Source organism: Terrapene carolina, unplaced genomic scaffold, assembly GCF_002925995.2.
Source record: "Terrapene carolina triunguis isolate 2854851 unplaced genomic scaffold, T_m_triunguis-2.0 Scaffold926, whole genome shotgun sequence".
Taxonomy (NCBI): Eukaryota; Metazoa; Chordata; order Testudines; family Emydidae; genus Terrapene; species Terrapene triunguis.
In genome coordinates, this window is record NW_020665277.1 from 3,683,408 (window position 1) to 3,702,841 (window position 19,434).

Here is a 19,434-nt window from a genome sequence, read left to right on the forward strand (position 1 = left end):
TCCGTGTTCCTTGTACCTGAACTAGTTAACTGGTTATGTAAGGGCTCTGGGTCTGTCACCCACAGGCCCAGTGGACCCTGCACCTAGCCTGGGGGCTGGGGAAGTGCCTGCTTTTCTATAAATTGGTTTAATCATTGTCCCCACTGTGCACTAGTCTCCCTGGAAAAACAATCTCCCCTCCCATGTGGTGGGATCCTTTTCTAAGAGCCAGGCAGTCCTGGAATAAGTTCTTTTGGTGTAAAAATCGTTTCTAGCATGTTATACTCTTCACCTAGTTTAGTCAGGGCTTTTTTTTTTTTTTTTTTTTTTGACTGTCTACAACAGATGGTTTGGCATAGCTGCCCTTAGTATTCATTATAACCAGTACCAATTTTGTAGTTGAAAATATTTGACTTGCTTCATCATTGCTCTTCGTTTTGTTATCAGTAGATTGGGTTTATTTTGTGCAGGAATACTGAGGTCATTGCATCTCCTAGAGGGAATCATTTATCTTTATATTCATTGTAATCTGATGTATGTTGTGTTATGTTGTTACTTGGACTTTTAAAGCATTTCTCTCTCAAAAATTCCATGAACACTGTTCCTGGATTTTTTCCATTTTCCATTCTATGTGAAGCTTGCGAAGGAGAAGAGTTCTTGCATCTGTCCGTTTCTGTCTTGGGAGAATTCCCTGAGATAAATCACTGTTGTTGAACTGAAGTTTGTGGTTGGGCAAACATGTTCTCGCACAGTCTGTCTATCTCCATGGTGTGGGCCCTGCAACTTTCTCAGAACAGTGGAACAGATTCATGTTAAACTAAGTGTCTAGCTTTCTGTTTGATTTTTAGTTCTACAGAAGTCATTCTAGTGTAATGTTAGAATGACTAACTTGTATTTGACCTTCTGTTCCAGCTTTCCTGTTTTATCCACGGTACAGTGCTCCCACTCCAAAGCACACTTTGGGAACCAAGTTGTTTGTTATGTGAGTGGAGTTTATAGGAAACTTGTGTTTTGAGAGCTAATGATACTCTTAGAGAGAGGGTGCGGGAGATGGTGTCAGTAAAGGCTATCACTCAGACCAGTAGTTAGTTTATTATAAACTCTGTTGGTTTGCTAGGCCTTTATAGAGAATCAGCACTTGTATGTGCAAGAGTCAGGTGGGTTTATGATAGTAGGGGTAGAATAGAGTTAGAGATGTTTGTTACAAAGGATTCTTCCTTTTAAAATTGAGGGAGACAGGATGGACAGGATGAAGTTACACATGGAATTGCAACATTTATTGTAGTCTTCCCCTCATCTGAAAACAAAGTGAGACTTATCCTTCACAAACTAGTCCTGACATACCTGCTTAAAAACTGCCCTGTGGTCACCAACCAATGAAACTCAATCCTCATGCAAGACTTCAGCCTTGTAGTAAAGAGTGGCCTTCCAACAGGGATCTTTTATCGTTTCAGCATTGTAATTTCATTCTGTTATTCTGTGTAAGTTATTTCCACTTCTGTCTGTCCATAGATCATTCAGTATTTTGCTGTGTTTTGAATAAAGCCAGATCAACTATTGTAGTTCATTTGAAAGCTTGTATGACACACTGAATACTTTTTCACCTCCAAAGTGTGACGTTTGTGTGTGTATTATATGTAACATTACCTCTCAATTTCAAAAAGTGTTTGCTGCAGCTATGAGTGGCATCTGAGAGGAATGCCCTTCCTTTCCAAATGAGTAAGTGGGTATTTTTAAATACCTTGATGTTTTGTGTTTGGCCCTGGTCACATTTCGTAGTGGATTAACATCTGTATAAGAGTAAAATGCAATAATGGAAAAAAAACCAAAAACCTTAAAATCTCTCCATCTCCCTTTTGAAAAGCTAAACAAAGAATCTCAAAAAGATCTGAAATTAAGAACATGTATTGGCTATTTGTAAAATATTGAAACTGGCTAGGAGTATAATAGCAAATGTCCTTAGGGAAAGTAGGAGATTCTGATTAATTTTGAACCTCTTAGATAAATATGAATGCAGAATTTAAGAAGGGATGTGCCACTTGTATTTTAGTTTTCCTTTTATTTGAGATTTACATGAGAAATGAGATTTTGGGTTTGGTTTTTTTTGGCAGTTTCTCATTAAACTACAGTCAGGTGTACTAAGCACTCTGCCTTTTGTCTGTACTGAACAGCAGCTCTAAAGCACTACACAGCAAATTATAATAGCAGAGCTTAACCTTGGGATAAGATGATTTTGAGGTAGTGATTGTTCTCCTGGCTATAATTATATATGAATATATAGGTACATAGTGTATGTCTGTACCAATCTGGGTGAAATTTTAAATTCTGCTTCACTACAAGTAATTGTCAGAGACTCTTGGATAAGTGATTGGATTATTTTCTGACACCTTTTAGCGTCCCTTACCCTACCAAACCTTTCTGTTTCGGGTATAGTATGACATCCGAAGATGGGGACTGTGACTTCAGTTTGTTACTCTCATACTCTATTTAAGTCCCAGTGTCACAAAGCCAGGAAATTGAATCTCTGCAAGCTATCTCCATAGTAATGTGTACTGCTTATTTAAAAAGGGTTAAATCTCAGATGTTGAATGGTGTCTTAGCTTTGTCTATGGTCAGAACCAGTGCAAATGACATTATTTATCCTGAGAACATTCTTGAAATTCCCCATTCCTATTTCATGATGATGTTTTCACTTTCCAAAGAGAACGCAGCTTCCAATCATAGAATAGCTTTAATTTGAATATATTGTAATTAACCAGGAATATCAGATTATTGCAATAAAATCCTCTTTACCAGCATGGATCTCAAATGTCAAGTAAATGCTAAATAGTATTACCTGCAATCACAGACTAATGATTTACAATTGTAAATCTGAAACTAATTATAGCTTCTCAAGTTCTGCACAGCACAAGTATGAACTTTACAAAGTTTAAACAAATTTTAATTATGAATGTTTTCTTAAAACTTCTTATTTTGTGATTCCTACAGTGTGTGACATGTCAATATTGTCATGATTGACTTACACTATCTCATCTGTGTCTTAATTACATTTAGGACATACTTCTATTGTTTTGTCTATTACCCAGACTCCTGGTGTAAAAGTTGACCTTGAGCAAAGCATGCTTTCATGATTTCAGTTTCTTCTATTTCCACTTCACAGAGGAGGATATCATTAGAATCTCAGCACTCAGGGTCCAAATATGCTCCCAGAACTTCCACAACTTCCACTTACTTGAATTTCTTGAGTAAATTTGGGAGCAGAATTGGACTTCTGCATGTTTTTTTTTTATTATTTTATTATTTGGTCAATTGCTTACAGTGAAGTTGAATAGTTAATTTCAAAAGGAAGGCGAAGTCTGTTGGCCCTGACAGTGATCTTTCTAAATGTTTTATTTATTTAATTCCAATATTCACTCAGTTTGACAGCTTCTCTCTTACCACCAGCATGAGAAGCGTCGTCCTAGTTGTAAAACAGCACACCCCATAAAATCATATGTGCAGTGCTTTATAATTTGTATTGTATTAGGGCTGTGACTTGACAGTGGCAAACACTTCTAGCAAGGAAAGGTAACCACTACAGTACAAATTGCTAGAGCAGTAAAAGGAGAACTAGGTGTTCTAATTAATACTATTGTTTTTACAATTCACTTTTGGAGCATATTGAGCTAGGTCTTTAGCTTTTATTTTTTTTCATACTAAGACAAATTGTAAGTTAAGCTAAGTAGGGTATTAGAGAGACTTTTTTTTGGGCAAACTCAGTGTTTTAGATTTAATAATACATTTAAACACAACATTTTAAAACATCCCTCTCCCCCTGTAATACTGGCACAGTTGCAGTCAGTGAAACCATTTCAGCTAGTGTTTCCCATGACAAAATTTGCTTCCTTTCCACTCCCTGGTCCAAAATAGTCCAAATTTGCTGACCCTCAGAATACTTCAAATTGCATTTATTTGTGTAGGCATTTGGAGATGCCTGAGTAATGTGGGGGGGGGGGTTTGGTGATCTGTTGCATTCTTGGAGTGTCATCGGTCTTGAATGCATTAGAGGTTTTGAGTTGGGGATAGGTGATTTTTTTTTTTTTTGGTAGTGGCGGGGTTGGCCTCTGATCTGCTGTTGCTGTTTGTTTTTTTACATGGATTGTGATTTTGATTATGTATGGGTGCCTAGTCCTTTGGATATGTATTTTGTTTGTATTCAAATCAAGTGAACATACAGACACAGATCAATTTAAATTAATACAGCACAGCAAAATGACAGGAAAAATGTTATTTCCTTCTCTTCCAGTCATATCAAGGTAAAAATAAAAACTGGACCCTCACAATTCAACCTACACATCTTTAGTGAGAATTTCTAAGTAGGCCTTAGTGTGCCTGGAAGCTCACCAAACTGAGGCATTGGCACGAGTGCAGGGGAATTCCAAAGTTGAGGGCCCTGTACTAAGTATGTTCTGCCTTCATCCTCTTGACACTGAGGTATTTGTTAGTATTTCTGAATCTTTTTATGTCTGTACAACCTCAGTGCTGACTAGCTACCTCCATCTTTTAATCAATTTGGCATTTCATTAAAGTCTGATGCTGGTGTTTCAGTAGCTTTCAGCAGTGGATCAACAGGCTAGACTTGCTTTGTACCACGTGGTGACACACAACTCTTCATTAAGGAAAGCAATATCTTTATTTGACAGCAATGAAATCTGCATTGGATGTTTCTAGCAGGCTCGGTAATGAATCTAAAATGAAAATTTCAGGATCTAGTTTAGCTTTCTTGAAAGATATGAATGTTAATCAGACTGCACTTGTTAATTACACATTGCAAGGCATGGACTTTTTCACTGGTGGAGAAATTTGTGTCCTCCACTCTCTGCCCTCTTTTAGTTACTAACATGAGCACATGTAGGGTGACCAGACAGCAAGTGTGAAAAATCGGGACAGGGAGTGGGGGGTAATAGGCACCTATATAAGACAAAGCCCCAAATATCAAGACTGTCCCTATAAAACCGGGACAGCTGGTCACCCTAAGAACATGCCTAGTTTTATTTGCTATGGGTTCAAGTTTAGGGCCTGCTACTTAGTTGTATAACACCTGTCCTTGGTAAGGTGGGAACAATAGTGGCACAGAGAAATGTGTAAGGCTTCCTCTTACCACACAGTATAAATACTAAAACAGTCCTTGTCAAACATAGCGGACTTGAGGTGAACGCTATATTTAAAATACATTGTTATTAAAATGGTGGCTTCCAGCTAGTCCCCAGCATACAAGTGTCCACGTTGTAACTGACAATGAGGCTAAGGACCAGTATGGGCCATGGAGACCAAACTATTCCATCATCAACTAAAAATGCATCCGCACTTCCACATTAGATATGAGGCACATTGGTAAGAGAGCATATGGATCAAGCTTGCACTGCTTCTGACTGTACTGTTGCTATTAAGGGAATAAATGAAAAGTTTCAGCCTCCACTGCAGTAAAGTCAACATCTCTTAGCGCTGAGTTTACTTAAAAATGAGCCTTCTGGACACAGTAAGTCTCCATTTTTAGTTTCCAAAATATTCAGGCAGGTTATGAAGCCCTGCTGCCAAAGCACTGCCCAGATATTGTGAATGCCTATATTGGCTAAGTGAAGCATAGGTTAATTAGTTAGTGGCCAATAGTGTATCAAGAGTGGGTTGAGATTACCATATAAAGTTCTAAAGTAAGAAGAATTGCTGATTATATGCAAAATCTTCAACTCAGAATCTGAATAGCAGGATTATCTATCTTCGGTCCCTTCAAGATGACAGAGCATCAATGAAGCTACTCTATGTCCGCTATTGCAATTTCAGGACCATAATATGCCCATTCGGGAAGAAATTAGTGCTGTATACAATTGCTATTCTTTTCAGTCTCCCTCACTCCCTGGGGCACAGTAAGCACTCCCATAGAGTACAGCTCTGCAATGTAGAGGGAGTGTGACTTGACCTGTACTCATTTTGCAGTGAATTTACACTGGTTCTGCTGGATTGGAAGCCAGGGCAGGGCAGTATTTGCCCCTTTTGAAATGAGCCAGGTAGAGAAATGTGTTTTTTCTAGTAAATAATTGGGTACTAAAAGGTACCTGTAGCTCTCTGAAGTGAGTTATTTGATGAATGGTATTCACCATGCACTTCTGAACTCAAAAATTCTGTGAAATATTTGATATATACAATAGTAAATATGCAGCAAACTACACCAATAATTTGAGGACACAAGTCCATTTCTCTTAGAAGTATGTGTACTCATACTAAATTTACTTTGTCATCCAATTTCATCAAAGATTTCTTAATAGGATATGGTATAAGCATCATGACATGCTCCTCTCCTTAGTTAAACATTTTTTTTTTTAAATTAGCCATTAGTAGACTGTTTAAATGCTTTGGATATGTGTGAGTGGAGGTTGTGCTCATCTTAATTGTTCTAGATCTGTTGGTGATATTTTTCTGTTTAAGGAAATCAGACAGTACTGTATTTTGATTTACAGACAGTTTTTTTCTACACGAGAGCTCCAAATTGTTTCCTTGATAAATCTCTCTCTCTCTTTTGGTGGGATGGTGTAAATTATTTTTGCAAACAATTGCCCTCTTTTATCTAAAACTCTCAAATTTGTCATTGTATTCATCACCTGATATGCAGATAAAGTGTAAAACTTGCAGAATCCACCCCTTCAGTCTAATGACCATCGTTCAAACCCTAACAAAAGATGATCCATAAATAAGAGGAAGACTGATTCACTTGTTTAGCTTTAGGAGATTTCAGTGTCTGGAATTTGGTCCAATAGTTGCCCATTATCTGGTTCCTGGCATGGGTTAGGTCCCAGTCCTGCAAATGTGCTTAACTTCACTACCATGAGTAGTTCCATCAAAGTCAAGGGGACTGTTCTCATATGCAAACTTTATTACTGCAAATACATGCAGTACTGGGGCTTTAGTTTTTAACAGTTAGTTTTGGAGACCATAAGTCTTTTTTACACTTTCAATCCCAGTTAAAATTCAATGCTAGTGAGAAATTGTTGAAAGATTTTGCAGCATTCTTCCATTTAATACAGATGGAAGAAAGGGGGCCTTCCTTGACCAGATTTGAGCCCAGTCTTTTTTGCTGCCAGTTCTGCAGTTTCATCTTGTAGCTGTGAAATAAATGGACAACTATGATGCCAATGAAGTTAATTGCAATCCAGTACTACTTTGATATGTATTGTTGAAAGTGCCTGACTGACAGCCAGAGCCTCTAGTTGTTACTTAGTAGTTCAAATGTTAATACCGATACAGGGTACCAGAACTGTGTCTTGAGGCTGCCTTTTTCCTGTAATTGCAGGGTGATGACAAAGCTAATAAACTGTACAAGGATGTCCTATCAGGAATTAGAAGGTGATGATCAAGAGTCTGTCTGAAGCCTTTTTTCTCTCCAATTGCTTGGTTGAGGATCACATGGTCAGACCTTTTGTGATAGTGGCTGACTTTCAGATATTTAAACTTTAAAATGTCAAAGGTATTTTTTTATAATATTGAATTTCTACTGTTCTAGTAAGTTTTGATTTATAACTAAACGGCTTACAAATAGCAGCTCCCAAAATAAATTTGTCCAATAGTGTTACAACAATTGGGACAATGCTAATCTGCACTTCTGCAGTGTTTATTTTCATTTAGTACTACTTAAAAAAAAAAAAGTGTGAAGAGTGCTATTAAGGATTAAAGATTACTGATCCTGTTGTTTAAAACACCTTCCTGCATATTTTTTAAAATTACGAGCTAGCACTCTATTTAGTGAGGATTGAGGAAACCCTCTCCAATCTTTGTCTCCAATGGAAATAAGGAATTGTATTCTTAATGTTGCCCTTGTTACAGATAAGTTGGTTCTAAAAATTTTACAGTTAGCTTATTCTTCAGTACAAGTAATTATCTGCTTCTCTGGCTCATTTCTACTGCGTTGACATACTTAGCACCCCACTTAAATTGTGTGTGTGTGTGTTTTTGGTTTTTTTAATCTTATGCAATTACTTTTTCTTTCAGCAGCTTACCTAAAAAACAACTTCAGAAATGCATTTCTCTCTGTAGAAATCTCTGTCCACTTACTTCAGTACGTCTGAACTCTGGTAACACGGATGGACCTGTTAGAATGGTACATTAGATTTACTTTACAACCTCTTGTGTGGTTGGGTGGAGTGCTACTTTTGCTATGCTATTTAATTGGCTCAAAAAGAAAGAAATAGCATACTAATCTCTATTTTTGTGGGAGTGAGGTCTGTTGGCTAGGGCTGGGCTACAAGGAGTTGAAACTCTTAGCTTCTATTTGTGTTTCTGCCACTCCTTTCTTGTTTGAACTTTGACAACACTTAACCCCTATCTGACCCTTACTGCTCTCATATAGTAATCTTTACTTCATGTGGCCATCTTTTTATTTGTTAAAAGTATTTTGAATTCTCTGGTACTGTAAAAACAATCATATTACTGTTACAGTACAATGCATTATTATACAGACTGCATTGTGTCTACTTTTAAGATCTCCATCTCATTGCACGCAGCATCACACTTACTTGTTTTTGAATGTGCATTTATCAAATCTGCTGTTGGTATCAGGAGAAGACTTTCAAAGTCAAAAATGAGAATGAGGAACCCGATTCTGATTGATGTTTCAAAGGGAGTTACAGAGTTACTGCCCTTTATGCCTTTGAAAATCTCATCTGGGACTCTTCAATTGAAGTCTGGGATTATCATCTAGGGAAAATTTGCATACCCTATTTAGATTGGAGTAACCTGATAAAATGTGTCCAATGCTAAGCAAATTTAAGTTCTTCTGCTTGTGTAGAAGTGGCTGATTTTCAGGTTTATGCTTGGGGGTTAGTTATATTCAACATTTTAGTATTTGTACTTTATGATTTTTAACTCCGCTTTTGAATCTTTTGAGTACTCTGCTGTTACACTGGTCATTAAAAATGGTGCAATATCATTAATAATATTAATACACAGACCACCAAACTCAGTGTTTTTTATTTTTAAACATAAATGGATCTCTTCATTATTACTGTCATCTCCCATTTATGATATTATTTGTTGCTGTAGAAAGCCATGTGACACACAAACTGGTTTAATATGAATAAGATGGAAGGAGAAACAAATCTCTCTAAAAATAACTAACATTCTTAAAATAAGGCTTATGAGACAAACACCTGAGAGTGAAACAGATCTCTCTCAATCTTTTTCATTATATTTTTATGACTGATTGTGAAGGGCCCTCTTCTAAAGAGTATGATTGGCATTGGTAAAGGTTAGCAAGTTTACTATCACATCTCTATAGCATATCTTTAATTGAGTGTCTGTTGTGTTTCCAATTAACAAGTGCAGTCTCTAAAACTACTATAGGAGGAATTGTTTTACATAAAGGTTCCCACTTTTTGGAATGCTTAGTAACTTCTCCTTTCCCCCCGTTAAGAACATAAGAACGTCCGTACTGGGTCAGACCAAAGGTCCATCTAGCCCAGTATCCTGTCTACCAACAGTGGCCAATGCCAGGTGCCCCAGAGGGAGTGAACCTAACAGGTAATGATCAAATGATCTCTCTCCTGCCATCCATCTCCACCCTCTGACAGACAGAGGCTAGGGACACCATTCCTTACCCATCCTGGCTAATAGCCATTAATGGACTTAACCTCCATGAATTTATCCAGTTCTCTTTTAAACGCTGTTATAGTCCTAGCCTTCACAACCTCCTCAGGCAAGGAGTTCCACAAGTTGACTGTGCGCTGTGTGAAGAAGAACTTCCCTTTATTTGTTTTAAACCTGCCCATTAATTTCATTTGGTGGCCCCTAGTTCTTGGATTATGGGAATAAGAAAATAACTTTTCCTTATCTACTTTCTCCACATCACTCATGATTTTATATACCTCTGTCATATCCCCCTTAGTCTCCTCTTTTCCAAGCTGAAAAGTCCTAGCCTCTTTAATCTCTCCTCATATGGGACCCGTTCCAAACCCCTAATCATTTTAGTTGCCCTTCTCTGAACCTTTTCTAGTGCCAGTATATCTTTTTTGAGATGAGACCACATCTGTACGCAGTATTCAAGATGTGGGCGTACCATCGATTTATATAAGGGCAATAATATATTCTCCGTCTTATTCTCTATCCCCTTTTTAATGATTCCTAACATCCTGTTTGCTTTTTTGACCGCCTCTGCACACTGCGTGGATGTCTTCAGAGAACTATCTACGATGACTCCAAGATCTTTTCCTGATTTGTTGTAGGTAAATTAGCCCCCATCATATTGTATGTATAGTTGGGGTTATTTTTTCCAATGTGCATTACTTTACATTTATCCACATTAAATTTCATTTGCCATTTTGTTGCCCAATCACTAAGTTTTGTGAGATCTTTTTGAAGTTCATCACAGTCTGCTTTGGTCTTAACAATCTTGAGCAGTTTAGTATCATCTGCAAACTTTGCCACCTCACTTTTTACCCTTTTCTCCAGATGATTTATGAATAAGTTGAATAGGACTGGTCCTAGGACAGACCCTTGGGGAACACCACTAGTTACACCTCTCCATTCTGAGAATTTACCATTTATTCCTACCCTTTGTTCCCTGTCTTTTAACCAGTTCTCAGTCCATGAAAGGACCTTCCCTTTTATCCTATGACAACCTTTTTAGCATCAGGTTTATAAACTCAGGAATATTTCTTTGTTGAAGATGCATTTATGTGATTTAATTCTATCTACAGTACTTACCAAAAATGAGGAATGTAAGTCTACGAGCTTGAATATTTTTAATTCCATATGCTTGATTAGCTGAGCCTAAGCACTGTAATATTAATAATTTAGTAATAGCCGTGCTGTTCAATTGCTGTTTTAATTTTGTTTTATTCATACTTATCCATCTTCTGAATAGGCATTTTAGTTAGTGTGAGATCAATTTAAAAATAAACTTCAATAGTCCATTTTAAGGGTTTGTAATGTTCTTTCACACTTTCTACTTTAGGTATGTCTTGGTATTGTCACCTTACTGTCTATAAGGGAAATCATAACTCTTTTGAACAATGCACTACCATGTTATTCATTCTTTCTGCTTTGTTCAGTATTGTGTTATTTATTACCCCTATTCTGGAGTGCTTTATTGTGGGGGCATTGTTGTCCTCTAAACGTTCCATGCTTTTTGCTTCTCCCGACCATGTCAGTCAATTTTATATCCGTTTTTCCGCTAGAGGAGAAGCAGGTCCATCATCCATCTAAGAATAATTCTAATATTGCACTGTGACTTGGCCAGCAGAGAAGTTTAAACTAATAATGGCTGTGCTCTCCATGTAGCGGGGCTGTAGGACCAAAACTCTGTGTGGTGTACCCCATCATGCCCCGCCTCCTTGCAGCCTTGACAGATATCTTGACATTTACCAGCTGAAGAATAGACCATTTACAGTGCATAGAAAAAATGATTCTATTTTAATAATTTTATTAGTCAGAAAGGATGGTGTTCTAGAATGTAGTTTTTAAAGCCAGTTGTTTGAAATTTGGTAAATATCTTAACCATGTAACTATAAGAGTTATTAACTCTTGGATAATTAATTGATAAAACTAGTAGAATACAGAATTCAGTGCATTGTAAAGCCATGTCTTCTACTCATATAAATAATTCAGGATTTTAAAACTTTTATTATGACAGTTGTCTTACCAGCTCAAAGGTTAGTTTCCTTCTCTGACACAGAAATAATCATAAAATGGGAGAGTAATGCACATGCCATGACACTTGCTAATTTTTTGAATCCTTCTTTAATGATTGGTCTAATCTCTTCGCTAATTGTTCATAATGTTCTTCACCCTGAAATACCCTGATGCACTTTTAAAAGAATAATATTACCCAAAAATGTAGGCACTATATAGGAGCTTTATAGAGGTCTTACTTCAGTGGGAATTAAGGGTATGTAGCAGGTTCAGGTCCTAACAGTACACAGCACTTTCATACGCATATGGAAGAAAAATGCTTCATCACTTGGAATTGCAGAGTTTTCCAGGGCCAAGCCTACTCTTGTCTCACAAATTCTAAGATCCCATTTTGTCTTTATTTTGTGCTAATTACCTCTAAGTTTTTTGTTTGTATAAAAATAAAATGACACTTAAATCATGGGGGCACTGATATACTCTCTTGAGAGTGGGGGGTTCTTACAGGTTGGTGTTTTTGTAACTAAAATGTAGCATTGTGGTAGTGCATAAGAAATAAAAAATGCAAAAGCTAGAAACTGGCTACCAACAAAAATGAAAATGACCTGTCCATTTTAATTGTCCAGGTTGAAAATTGTGTGTTGGGAGGGGGATGACAGCATAAGTGGTGAAAAATAAATTAGATTTTTTTATCTGTTATGTCTCTGAATGGCTGTTTCATATCTGCTATTCTACTATTATTTGTTCTGAAACATATGGCCTGCAACCTTTGCCATTTGGAGTTGTGTTAAGTCCATTCAGTTTTATTTAGTGTGATATCTCATTGCTATAGAGCAGAGGTTCTCAAACTGTTGTCCACGAGCTCCATTCAGGTGGTCTGTGGAGGGTTCCCTCTAAGGTGCACGCCTGGGCGGCCGCACACAAGAGAATGAAGGGCCACCCACCTAATTAGTGGAGCCGTGCAGGCGTGGCTCCACTAATTAGGTGCCTGGACCCTGGAGAAGACACACATGTAAGGTGAGATGGTGGCCTTGGGGGAAATTTCACACCAGGCCATATTTTAACATACTAACCCACCTGTTGGTTCATTTTACACCAGCAACTGGGCTATGGGAAAATATGCATTCCATACAGATCCATAGTCTCATTTTTATTCTAGTATATCATAGAATCATAGAAGATTAGGGTTGGAAGAGACCTCAGGAGGTCATCTAGCCCAACCCCCTGCTCAAAGGAGAACCATCTCCAACTATATATGCTGATTTGAGCTATGTTCTGTTAAAAATTATACACACGTGGGGGGATTGTGGTTTGAAGATGGCTGGCACAATTTACAATATTATCTTCAGATTTTTAATTTAGAGGAAACTCACAGCCTACATGTGAAAAGTTTGTGCCTGGTGAGTGTGTGAAGGGTTGGAAAGTTGTGAGTATTGTGCCATTTGGTCAGCCAATATACCACACTATTATTTTGACTAAGAAACCTAGCCTTTTTTTAAATAATTCCCATCATGCAGCTTGAATTTTTATATTAAATTTAACATTTTGTTGTAATGTGACATGGGTGAACGTTCTGTTAGAAAAGAAGATTCGATGATATCAGAGGGCAGTAGTAAATGTGGTAACAGTTAAGTGTTGGGAAATATGCCATTCAATATGACTGTCATAATGTACATCTCTATAAACTGACTTGATTGAAACAAAGATAAAAAAGCTTTTTTTGCATAACGTTGGGATTAAATGCTGGTTTCTGATGTTGCTGTAGTTGAAAGTTGGTGAACATTTCTGTTAAATCCTGATAATAAGTGGTTTAATATCTCTGCTACTTCAAAATGCAGAATTAAAATACTGAAATTGTAATCTGAAATGCATATTTTATTTGGAGTGGGAGAGGGTTTGGGAGTCTTGTAGTGTTTCATAGTTAGTTGGCTTTATTGCTACTTGAAAAAACTAGATCAAATGGGTTTTTGCCAAATTTTTGCTAAAAGATATTTTAAAAGAAAAGATACATTTACAGTTAGTTCATTCTTAAAATAGGTTTCCCAGACAGCAGATTCTTTCCTCCTGGTATATTTTTAAATAACAAAATAGTTCTAAAAGTTTTCACTAACTAAGGATAGTGGCTACCATTCTTAACGTTTCTGGGATTGTACAAATACCTCTTAGCATAAATAAGGTTGAGGAGAGATTATCAGCAGCCTCACTGATCATATTCACTGAAAGTCATTTTGTACCACGCAGCGAAATCAGGGCCTACCATTTACATAGCATGTTCTGTGAGTAGCACTCCCCAGACTGAGGGGTATGTGAGGTTCTGCATAGTGACATGTGAATTGCAACTGGTTGTCCCCCTGCCTTCCTTCTAAACAGGAGGAGATTGTGTCCAGTTCAATGTGACATCCAAATGATTGTAAAAAAAAAGAATAGAAGCGGACATAAAAGAAGCAGTAGCCCTGAAATGAAGGAAAAAATGTTAGCCAATTGTTCAGTTGAAGATTTATTATAGATTTCAGTGTCATCTAAAGCAGAGAGCTGATTTAGTTATAATTTCTTTGTGGAGGCTCACAGACAGAAGAAACAAATCAATAATTTTAGAAGGAAGATCTTTTCCCTTTCTTTGCCAGTATTCAACTATGTTAGCTAATCTTTCAGTGGAAGGCATACCACTGATTTTTTTTCTGGGTGCTATTAAAAAAAACAAAACAAAACAAAACAAAAACTTATTTAGCTGTAATGTATGTGTTCCTACCGTGTGAATAAGCTGAGAAGGCAGTCTGTCACTCAACTAAGCTTTTCTTTGCAATAGTAAGGTAGAACTAAATTTTTCAGTGTTCTAGATTTTAGTCCTGCATTATAATATGCAGCGTATTTTAGAAACTAAACTTGTACAAGGTCTGACTCTTAGATTTTCAGTGTTGCATACCACATACTTATGGGTGGGATTGAGTTCTGTTTTTCTGTAGTGTCTTCCCGTTTGTCTCTAGGTTCATGTGTGTCAAGTAAAATGATGGTTTAGTTTGGGGAGAAGTTGAGAATTTTTTCTTTTTTTCTTATGCCTAAGTGTATGAACACATTTTTTAGGCTTTAATACATGAATTAAATTTTGTGCAGTTTTTTAACCTTTTATTGTCAGAGCACAAACTGCTGTACTGTATCAGACTAGAGGTCTATTTAGTCCTTTTTTTTTTTTTTTTTTTTTAATTTAATTAAAGACCCAATATATTTTTTTTAAAATTTTTTAAAAAAAAAAAAAAAAAAAAAAACCCTCATAATGATCACCTGCTTTGGACAGGTGACGTTCCCATCAGTTCTATGACACAGTACGTGTGCTGTCTGTAGGGTCAAAATACGTCCCCTTTGAAGTTTGACTTTAACAAACAAATGAATAAACAATAAGGTCCAGTCCAAACCTCATTCACAGGCTTGACTGCTTAGCCCATTGCCTACGTTCCCTCTAAGGACATGTTAACTAAGGGCTGGTCTATACTTAGCTGCTAGTTCGGCGGCTGGGGATCGAACTTCCGGGTTCGATTTATCGCGTCTGGTCTGGACGCGATAAATCGAACCAGGAAGTGCTGGCCGTCGACTGCGGTACTCCATCTCAACGAGAGGAGTACCGCGGAGTCGACGGGGGAGCCTGCCTGCCCCGTGTGGACCGCGTCTGAACCGCGGTAAGTTCGAAGTAAGGTATGTCGACTTCAGCTACGTTATTCACGTAGCTGAAGTTGCGTACCTTACTTCGACTTGGGGGGTTAGTGTAGACCAGGCCTAAGAGGTATACTTCCTCCTCTTGTTCCCCTGCTAGGCTTCATATTGCTGGCAGGTAGTGTGTGCAACCCCTTCTGCCCTGATTCAATGTGGAGATTGTCAGACACTACATTTCATTTTTTTCATAGAGGAAGTTTAATTCCTAATATGAGTCAGCTATTTAGGTTAATTCATGAAGCATATGAGGATTTAATCCCTTGTATATTTTTAGTGTCTAATATAACTGTGGACGTTCTCATCCACAGAAATACCTAAAAAAAATATTTGTCTGGTTAAGCTTTTGGATTCCATATTTTGTGCAATTAAGTTCACCAGGATAATTATGCATTTACATGGCCTACCTCCTTAGACACCTGTTTAATCTCTGGTACACCCCTCCCTCTTATTTCCCTCCAGGCTCAGTGGGGAAAGAGCTTTGCCTTCTTCACCCATCTTTAAAAGTTGCTGGCTTTGGGAGGGTGCAGCATCCAGTGGGAAGATGTGTCAACAGAGATTTGGGCTCTTAGGTTCTTTTCCTGGCTTTGCCACCAACTTTCTGTGTATTAGATAAATTACTTAAATACCCTGTTTTCCGTTTCTCTGTGCCTACAAAATGGGAATAATGTTAATCTAGCCTTGTAAAGTACACTTAGATCCTCAGCTGAAAGGTACTATATAAATTAAATTTCTAAATATGCAGTGTTTTCATATACAATATGAATATTAATATAAATATCATTGTTTGCCTATTTGTATACTAGATAGTTTCATGTAAGGGAATAATACCCAAAATAATGGTCAGGTCAAAAACCTGTTTGTGTGCTGTGTAGTTCCAATGTTATTATCTCAGATTAAATGTTTTAAACATGAGGTCTAATATTTTTCCTCTACACTGTATTTGTTAACAACTATGGGGCTAATGGAACTTTATTAGTGATGTTTCTGAAAATAAAAATGTACCTTAATAAAACATCTGGAAGCAAAGTTATGGTAACGGGCTGTAGGGATAGAAGTTGGCCACAGATTGATTGAGGCTGGGTTTCTATCTAGATCTGTGCTTGTTTTGGTTTTTTGTTTTGTGTTTTTCTTTTAAATCCATGTTTACAATAGTATTTTTCAGAGTATATTATCCAATCTTGAAACATCCTTTTAGAATATTTACTTTCAAAGTAAACCATTTTTTCCTTGTTTAAAAAGTTTATTTGGCGAAAGATGTTAAATGCTCAACAAAGTAGTGCAAGCAAAATGCCCTGGCTCATTTGCATGCTGATGTCACACTTGCCAGTCTAGAAGATGCTTCTCCATTCACTTGATTCATGACTCTCCTGCATTCCCCAAAGGAAGCTAATTTAAGGGAATTCACCACACTATATCTTGACATTTGGAATATAAATAAGTCTGCGTTAAACAGGTGCCATGTCTAGTGACCATTCTTCCTTATCACTCAAATATTTAACGTCTCTATACAAGATCTCTATCAAGCATTCTTACAACTACAATACGCACCTGCTGAAGTGAAGAAAGAGATTGACAGAGCCAGAAGAGTACCCAGAAGTCACCTACTACAGGACAGGCCCAACAAAGAAAGTAACAGAATGCCATTAGCTGTCACCTTCAGCCCCCAACTAAAACCTCTCCAGCGCATCATCAAGGATCTAAAACCTATCCTGAAGGAAGATCCCTCACTCTCACCGATCTTGGGAGACAGGCCAGTCCTCGCTTACAGACAGCCCCACAACCTGAAGCAAATACTCACCAGCAACCACACACCACACAACAAAAACACTAACCTGGCAACCTATCCTTGCAACAAAGCCCGTTGCCAACTCTGTCCACATATCTATTCAGGGAACACCATCATAGGACCTAATCACATCAGCCACTCTATCAGAGGCTCGTTCACCTGCACATCTACCAATGTGATATATGCCATCATGTGCCAGCAATGCCCCTCTGCCATGTACATTGGCCAAACCGGACAGTCTCTACGCCAGGGGTCGGCAACCTTTCAGAAGTGGTGTGCTGAGTCTTCATTTATTCACTCTAATTGAAGGTTTTGCATGCCAGTAATACATTTTAACGTTTTTAGAAGGTCTCTTTCTGTAAGTCTACAATATATAACTAATCTACTGTTGTATGTAAAGTAAATAAGGTTTTTAAAATGTTTAAGAAGCTTCATTTAAAATTAAATTAAAATGCAGAGCTCCCTGGACCGGTGACCAGGACTGGGGCAGTGTGAGTGCCACTGAAAATCAGCTCATGTGCTGTCTTCGTCATGCGTGCCATAGGTTGCCTATCCCTGCTCTACGCAAAAGAATAAATGGACACAAATCAGACGTCAAGAATTAACACATTCAAAAACCAGTCGGAGAACACTTCAACCTCCCTGGTCACTCAATTACAGACCTCAAAGTTGCAATATTCCAACCAAAAAAACCTTCAAAAACAGACTCCAATGAGAAACTGCAGAATTGGAATTAATTTGCAAACTGGACACCATTACATTAGGCTTGAATAAAGACTGGGAGTGGATGGGTCATTACACAAAGGGTACGTCTTCACTTCCCGCCGGACAGTAATCGATCTATCGGGGATCGATTTATCGCATCTCGTCTAGACTCGATAAATCGATTCCCGAACGCGCTCCCCGTCGACTCCGGAACTCCACCAGAGCAAGAGGCGGTAGCGGAGTCGACGGTGGAGCCACGGCTGTCGATCCCGGGCCGTGAGGACCTGAGGTAAATCGATCTAAGATACGTCGACTTCAGCTATGCTATTCACGTAGCTGAAGTTGCGTATCTTAGATCAATCCCCCCCCCCCCAGTGTAGACCAGCCCAAAGTAAAAACTATTTCCCCATGCTAATTTTTTCCCCTACTGTTACTCACATCTTGTCAACTGTTGGAAATGGGCCATCCTGATTATCACTACAAAAGTCTTTTTTTTCCCCCCCTCCTGCTAATAGCCCACCTTAATTGATTACTCTCGTTATAGTTGGTATGACAACACCCATTTTTTTCATGTTCTCTCTGTGTGTGTGTGTATATATATCTTCCTACTGTATTTTCCACTGCATGCATCCAATGAAGTGGGTTTTAGCCCATGAAAGCTTATGCTCAAATAAATTTGTTAGTCTCTAAGGTGCCACAAATACTCCTCGTTCTTTTTGCTGATACAGACTAACACGGCTACCACTCTGAAACCTGTCATAATGTAATTGTATCTTATTGAATAATACTTTGAAAGGCTTTGCTTTTACTGATAGAATCTTAAACTACTTTAGAAAAGGGATGCAAGAAATTAAGAATTGCTGAAAAGTGGTTCTGTTCTCCATAAGTAGCAATAAAGTAATGTAAAAAGCAGAGGGAGGGGGATTCCTTCGAATTTTTGTTGACAAATTCCTTTTTATGGACTTAAATGATAAAGCGGTGGGAACATAACTAAACCATTGGGGAGGGAAGCTTTTTGCTATATATAGCATATTTTATAATGTATATGGCTTTTGTAAGGGGAAGCCATGTGGATGCTATGTCTGTCTTGAGTACTTATATGGTTCATTTCTGTAGTATTAGAGAAACTCACCATCGTCTGTGTTTATCCCCATTTTGCATATGAGGAACTGAGTCACAGAGAGGCTAAGTGACTTGCCCAAGTTCACACGGAGTCTGTTGCAGAGAAGGGAATTGAACCCAGAGCTACTGAGTCCTAGGCTAGCTCTTTAACCACTGGGGCTTTCTTCCATTTATAGTGATGACAAAATTCCCAAGGTCACCCAGGAAATATGGGCCAAATCAGGGAGCTGAATGCAGGTCTCCTAAGCTCCAGGCTAGTGCCATAAACACAGAACTGTCATACTCTCTGTGGAAAGCTTGGAGTCATGACCCTCGGAGGAAAAGACATGAAGTTGGCATTGCACTCAAAATGATTAATCATCATGATAAACTCAAGTTATAGCAACATAGATGTATGCTTGCACAAGAGAGGATTATAATTAGGGCTCTACCAAATTCCATTTTGGTCAATTTCACGGTCATAGGATTTTAAAAATAGTAAATTT

The 19,434-nt window shown here is 37.9% G+C and overlaps 1 protein-coding gene across 5 annotated transcripts in view; it reads left to right on the forward strand.

The window, feature by feature from the left end:
- Positions 1-19,434, forward strand: part of MAGI3 (membrane associated guanylate kinase, WW and PDZ domain containing 3) — a 214,647-nt gene that overhangs the window by 655 nt on the left and 194,558 nt on the right. The window lies entirely within an intron of this gene.